This window comes from Centruroides vittatus, unplaced genomic scaffold (genome assembly GCF_030686945.1).
Source record: "Centruroides vittatus isolate TY-2023 unplaced genomic scaffold, ASM3068694v2 contig_273, whole genome shotgun sequence".
Classification (NCBI taxonomy): Eukaryota; Metazoa; Arthropoda; class Arachnida; order Scorpiones; family Buthidae; genus Centruroides; species Centruroides vittatus.
The window spans coordinates 294,268-301,871 of record NW_027121739.1 but is presented as its reverse complement, the minus strand read 5'-3'; positions in this window follow the sequence as shown (position 1 = coordinate 301,871).

The window sequence follows — 7,604 nt, the reverse complement described above, 5'->3', positions numbered from 1 at the left end:
CTATTGGATCGACTTGGTTTTTCTTTTGTATGACTATGTCAAAATTTTCATTTGATTCAATGTTATCAATCGTTAATTATAAAACTGTGCTATGAACAAATTATACAAGAAAATTGGTCTCTGTTAGAAAGTAATAAGCACTTTCAATTATATTGCAGTATTAAAAGGACGTTCATGTGTGAAGAGTATTTGCTTATGGACATAAATTATTATGTTAAACGATTAATCCTTCATTTGAGATGCGGCCAGAATTACATCTTATCGTATAATTGCAGACTAAAAATAGATCCTGGAAAATAAATAGTAACTGTACTATGCAAGTATGTGAAACTGGAACGTTTTAAATTTTACAAAGTGTATTTCTTCATTGTGTAAAATGTAGAGATAGTAGGGATTAGTATTTAATAAGGCTTAATTAAGGCTAGAAAAGATATTATTAATTAATACATCGCGCTTTACAAAAACTGATTATTACTCGATATTTTACTTTGTGTTATTCTGTGCACAGTTACTAACTTGTTAAATATTATATTATATTACTATTGATTTCATTTTTCTAACAAATTATCCCTTGTAACGAACTAAAGTTCATAAAATAAAGAATTGATTGATTCATTGATAATTGAAGTATCAAACACAAATCCGTGTTAATAACAACCACTTGGCTTTTTTCCACCTTTATTTAGTTGATACGGTACACGTTTCGGGCCTTATGCCCCTCATCAGTCAACAGTTCCTCCCCCAGTATGGCACTTGTACACGGTAAGTTTGGACATTACAAACTCGAGGATAAAAGTTATAAAATTCTTTTACATTTTGTTGTTCTCTTGTACTTCTTAGTAGATGGTTAATACACAGTACATTTTCAAAGGTCGTTCGAGCACTTTTGGCTCGTTTATGTTGAGACAGAATCCAGAAAAATTTTTTAAAAGACAAATTTGTCCTTTTAAAAAATTTTTCTGGATTCTGTCTCAACATAAACGAGCCAAAAGTGCTCGAACGACCTTTGAAAATGTACTGTGTATTAACCATCTACTAAGAAGTACAAGAGAACAACAAAATGTAAAAGAATTTTATAACTTTTATCCTCGAGTTTGTAATGTCCAAACTTACCGTGTACAAGTGCCATACTGGGGGAGGAACTGTTGACTGATGAGGGGCATAAGGCCCGAAACGTGTACCGTATCAACTAAATAAAGGTGGAAAAAAGCCAAGTGGTTGTTATTAACACGGATTTGTGTTTGATACTTCGAAGAATAATACAACACGGTTTCACAAAAATCATCATTGATAATTATTAATAATCCAAAACTATGGATTTGACTGCTAATACAATAATGTACACTTATTGAGTATGTTTTTTTAAGTACCTATTTCAGAAGATTACATAGAACATATTTTATGCAAAAAGACATATCAATTTTCACGTGAAGAATATGCAGAAGATATGTTGTCTTACATAATTTATCATTACGTTCTGTTAAAACTCCGCCAATATGCAAAACAAAACAATTATTTGCTTGTGTGGAAAAGCAAGAAAAAAGAAAACGTTACCTCAGTAGTAAATTTTTATTGTATTACTATTATTATAAATAAATGAATGAATGATTTAAAACCGAAAATGTCTAATCTTTAATTAGCCTATCTCTCTCTGCAAAATTGCATTTACTTTATGATTATGTTTATAATATACGAAAACCTAACTACTACTTACATAACTGTTCGTTAATGGGGAAAATAGACGAAATTGCATATTGTGTCATCTGGCAGATTCTAGGCAAACCATGACAAGAGTACAGACAGGTTTTAATACATTGAGCTGTTCACGTTTCCTTCACGTTTTCTTTTATATACCGTGACTATATCAAGAAATAACTATTTCAAATATGTCTATATGCCTAGAGGAGAGAAAGAAATTAAACGAAGAGACGAACAAACTAAAGTAATCCACGCTTGATATTATGACTAATGAGGAACATTGTGCCCGAAATGCATTTCCAATTTATGCTTTAAAAGAATTTGTAAAAATGTAATCCTTCTATATACAGTCAAACCTGTTTTTATGCGCTCTTTTTATGTGCGATTTTTATTTGTGCGATTTTTTTAATGCGAATTTTTAATTTGTGCGGTATAGTTGGCGACTAGTCTCGTGCGATTCGTCATGTCTTACGTTGACTTATTATAGCTAAATAAACTTATTATAGCATAAATGCACTTATTATAGTAATATTATTGCATGAATATGCGAAAAATGAAATAATTTACTTTTTAAGTCAACAAAACACCACCTGGACAAAAATATGTAAAACAGACGATAGACCAGACGATGCAGTCAAGTGCTGACATCTGTTGTCAATAAATTCTATTTCGTACGGTTTTGAGTTATTTTCTATGTGAGACTTTTTTTATGCGGTCCCTGTTGACCGCATAAAAAAATTATTTTTTTAATTGTGTTGCGAAAACTATTATTTACAGCCATTCGTGAAGTTTCGTGAGATTTTTTTTTGTGCGTTTTTTTTAATGCGGTCCCTATCCCCCGCATAAAAACAGGTTTGACTGTATATGATTTTGACATGTAAAACTCTTTATTCAGTATTCCCGCCATATTATATTACTCAAAGTAAAATTATGATAAAAGGACAAAGTTTATTAAAAATACATGACAAATCCGTAGAGTGAGCATGAATTATTATCATTTCTCTTCATATTGGTAAATTGCAAGTAAATAATAATTTATCAAAAATTATTTAATCTAAACATTGATTACTGTTTTGAAGCCTGTAATCTAAAATTAATGATAATAATTAATTTTAAACATTTTAGTAGAAAAACAGCAAAAAGAAAGCACGTGGAAAATTGCAACAGAAAAGGTTAAATTGTTTCCTTTTTGTTTTAATGTAATAAATTTATTCATTACTTGCATTTTTATTAAATATCTTTTCAGAGAATATATAACAGGCTAATAAACAAAATACCAGTGGATTACATAGAATTTCTTGATAGTGCACAAAGAAAACTAAATATTAGGTGAGTAATTTTTTTATTGGCTGTAAACTGCATGTTTCCTATTCGATAACTTTATTGCTCGAGTTGATAGAACTCATTCTAAGCCTTGAATACAAACGATAATTTTTACCCGTTCAAACTAACCACGAATAAAATTTTCTCACTTGTCTTAAAATAATTATTTTAATTGTGAAAACTATTAATTTTAAGACTGAGTTTTGTGGTTATGTTTCATTTGTGTTTTATGAGAACTTAAGCATACTAAATTGCATTAAAAGTTTTAACAAACATCATTTAATGATCCAAATTATTATAAGCCGAAAACATTCAGAAGCATTTCTCAAGGATAGGATTAAAAAATGCTGTTTTAATCTTATTTTTATAGTGATGTATTGGTTTTTTTCTATGTAATAAGCTTTCATCTCCAACTACAATTTAACATGTAAAATAATCCTGAAATATCTAAATACTTTATTTTCTCACGATTGACACATTTTAATTGCTTTCTATTTTTTAATTATGCGACCAATACTATTTTAAACTTATTAAAATAATAATGTAATTATCAAGTAAACCATACATATTTCTATATACATAACATATTAAATATGAAACTCTCTTCAATTTTCGAGCCATACATTGTTACTCCGGGTAAAATTACTATGAAAAGACAAAGTTTGTAAAATTATTTGACAAAAAATTTTATTTTTTCCGCATTAAATATTTTTTTCCGTTTTGTTCATACTTAGAAATTGCCTACTGCAAATAGTAAAATCTCATCAGTCATACATTCTTATATGATTATCTACAACAAATATAAAATTAGAAAAAAATTAATACACGTTAACGTAGAAGATTTAAAATTTCATTATAAATTTTCGAACTCTTTTTTTTTATATCCACACCAAACCGCAATGCACATTTATTAAAATTGTTTATTATAATCAGACGAAACATTGTGTATAATTTATTTTTAATAGTTTTCAGCGGTCTGTTTCTGCATAAAATTCGAGATGCAAATCTTCTGTAAAATGAATTGAGTTTGTCTGTTAAAAATGTCAACTTCTTGAAATTTAGTCCAGACAAATTCTCCGTAAACTTCAGTGCCAAGGACTCTTTTTAAAACGCATCTATTTTATTGCTGACACAGCACTATTTACTTAGGACAATAATTTTTTTTTTCTTTTCAGAATCCTCAATATTTATTATAATTGAAGAAATCAGTATAAATCAGAGATGACTAACCCGCTGCCCGCTTAATATTTTTATGAGCCTACTGCACTCTAAATTTTTAGTTACATTTTCATTTATTTTGGTAAAATATGTCGTAAGAATTCTTCTCGTTTCACTAGATACGCTTCTTTAATTGGAAAGTTACAAATTAAGAAAGTAGGTGGTTTAGTCTGTCATTTCGATTGTTTCATTTTCAAAGATTTTTATAATGAAGTGATGTTTTTAGTGATAAAGAATGGGTACAAATCATCAGGCGGATAAAAAAGACAATCTCTCTTTTTTGAAAACAGTGTCGGCCAGTTCTAGTTACTAGGCTTAATGCCAAATTAGAAGGGCTAATTTGTTCTTTATCTCTTTCTAATTACAGGTATATAATCCAGACATAGATCTATCTATATATTTCTTTTGCTAATGTAATAATTTAAATATTTTTAACTTCCAATTATATTCATAAATATTTCATCAACTTTAAATTCATATTTTTAATAACCCAGTATTTCGTCATGACACTAATAGCAAGAGAAAAAGAAAAAAAAAGAAAAGAGAAAATTCATATTTTTTGAACAGAAAAATACTTCATAATTGAAACATGCAACAATATCATCTGCCTTATTTGTCATGATATAATTGCCGTGTATAAGGAATATAAAGTAGCAATAAACATAAGTGAAAAGATAAAATAGTAATAAACATAAAATAATAATAATAATAATTAAAAAATAAAATATTTCTTTTTATATATTTTATAAAAAGAAATATTTAAGAGTTATGTAAAAAAAGTTGTCATGCCCTTTTATAATGAGCAAATTTTTTATGGAGTAGATATTTTATCGGTCCTATCTTATCAGCTATTTGATGACAGAAATATCTTTGTGCCAATAAAAATCGGATATGAGAGGTATGTGTACGGGTAGTCGTAGTGTTACGGGTGTTTCTTCTGGAAATATTTAGATTTAGTCAAAAACGTCGAATTAGACAATGGGTGGTCAACCTTTTTGAGCTTGCGTAAGCATACTTATGTTTATTCGCGCGAAAGTTTTAGACTCCAAATAACAATATTTAAGTAAATTAAATTACTATGCTTAAATTAGAATAAATGAAAAAAAGCTGACTGAAAAAAAATGATTGAAAAAGACAAATGAAAAGTTGAAATAATATACGTTATGAGCCAGATGATTATTCCTTACTTGACACCTGCCATAGGTTCGTCACTCCTGAAATTAAACCGTTAAAATACGTAAAAAAGACGAATTCGATCGAAAAATTTAATTTTCTTGAAAAAATCTGAAAGTCGTAGTCTTAGAAAGTTCTAGTCACGTTTGGGTTATTGATTTGGAATAGTTTACACAAATTGTTTAGAATTAGGTAAAGTTTAGCGAGTTCAATAACTAGTTTATCAGGTAAAGCCCTGGTCACTCTATGCGATTTCCAGCTGCGCAGGCGACTGCAATCGCGACGGTGGTTAACTAGTAATCCCCCTCGAAAACCGGCGAAACTGCGACAGCAACCGCAACTAGAAACAAAAAGTTTGTTCTACTTGCGACGATTGCAAACGCGCATCCAATCAGAAAACATCTTTGTGCCAAGTCATACTTTGTGTTGTATATTTGTCAACATATCTTGAATATAACATTTGTTTTAATTCAGTTTCAGTACAGTTAAATGCTATATTTGATATAAATCAAATTTGAATTTATGAAAGTTATTGTTAGATTTATTTCAAAAAGTTTGATTACTTTTAATAATATACAATTGAATAAAATAAATGCTTATATAAAAGAAAAAAAAATATCGATTATAAATGAATTAAATCATTCAAGCTTTTCTCTAAAGAACATTTACCTTCAAATATTCACTTTTATAGGATTGATAAATAGCATGCAAAACTTCTGGGATAATGACTGATATCGAATTATGGGCCACTCTAAATTGGTATGCCAAACTACGAAACGTTTCGCTTATATATAAATATAACGAAACGTTATATTTATATATAAGTATAAATTATATTCATACGGATATATCCCCTATAACCTTCGGCATCCGAAAGCCTTAATTCATTTATCAGCTGGTGAAAGCACGAAAGCCCGTTGATTTTCATTTCGCCAAGTTTTATCCCAGCATGAACGTTTTTTCTTGTTTTTCTCTTCGTATATTCTCGTCAGCTCTTACAAAATTATCGCCTTGTTTCTTTTATTCATTCCAGAAAAGGAACTGCTTGCTATTTTAATAAGAAAAGTAGCTAAAATTCCGTAAATACTCTGAAGTAAAACGTAAAATGTCGGTAAACTCACGGAAGTAGTCAAAAACAAGTTACTGTAATTTTATTGGTTTTTTATAGGGTCACGTGTTTCCGAGTTGCAACGTCAACGAACAATGTGTGACCGCGAGAAGATGCGCGCAATTCGTGCTTGTTGCGGTTGCAGTCACCTGCGCAGCTGGAGATCGCATAGTGTGACCAGGGCTTAAAGAGAGAGCACCGTGACCGAATGCAGATGCAATAGTCCACGAGGGGTTAAAAATTGGCAAAAAATATAGTATTTACAGTATTTATCTAATGCTAATAAAACAGGAAATAAAAGCTCATAGACAGGGTAATTACCAAATATAGAGCGTATAATGTCACATAGCAATGCATTATTTATTTTTTACATGTGTTAATTGTAAAGTGTAAATAAATAAATATTTTAAACTCTTTTATTTTGAATTAATGAATTACTTAAAATTTATTTATTTGTAGCTACGAAGTGGCACAACCCCTACAAGAATTTGCAATAGGAAAGAATGAACTCGGCGAATATACTGGATGTTTCGGTCAAGTAGTTAAATCGGTATACAAATGACGCAATTGTGAGATATTACATTAAATTTAATTATTGTTATACTTTGACTTTATTTTAATTTTTATATCAATATTCAATTTGTCCATACAAATTTTCTTTATATAATAACACTACTATGAACAGTGTGTAACGAAAATTGTTGTAATAGTATGGAACTCAATCATATGCAGAGACTCTATCCACAGTTTCAGGTTTACAATATTAGCAATTCGAAAATAAAAGCAGATAGGTACAATAAGAACTCTTAATTTCACACTAAATCTACGCATTTTCCAACTTACATCAAGTCTCGCACCGTCTGTTTCAGTCACAATAGGAAAAACAGTATTACGACTCATTTTTTTATTTTGCTCAAAACACTAGAACAGGTATACACCTTTTCCCGAAGTTAGTGTTGTAATACCTGTAATTGAAGTGATATCAATGCCTCTCTATTTCTTTAGTTTCCCTAAATTACTCTGCAAATATAAGTCTATGGGAAGTGATGGTAGCTATTATAAGCAAAAAGTTGTATAATGACAA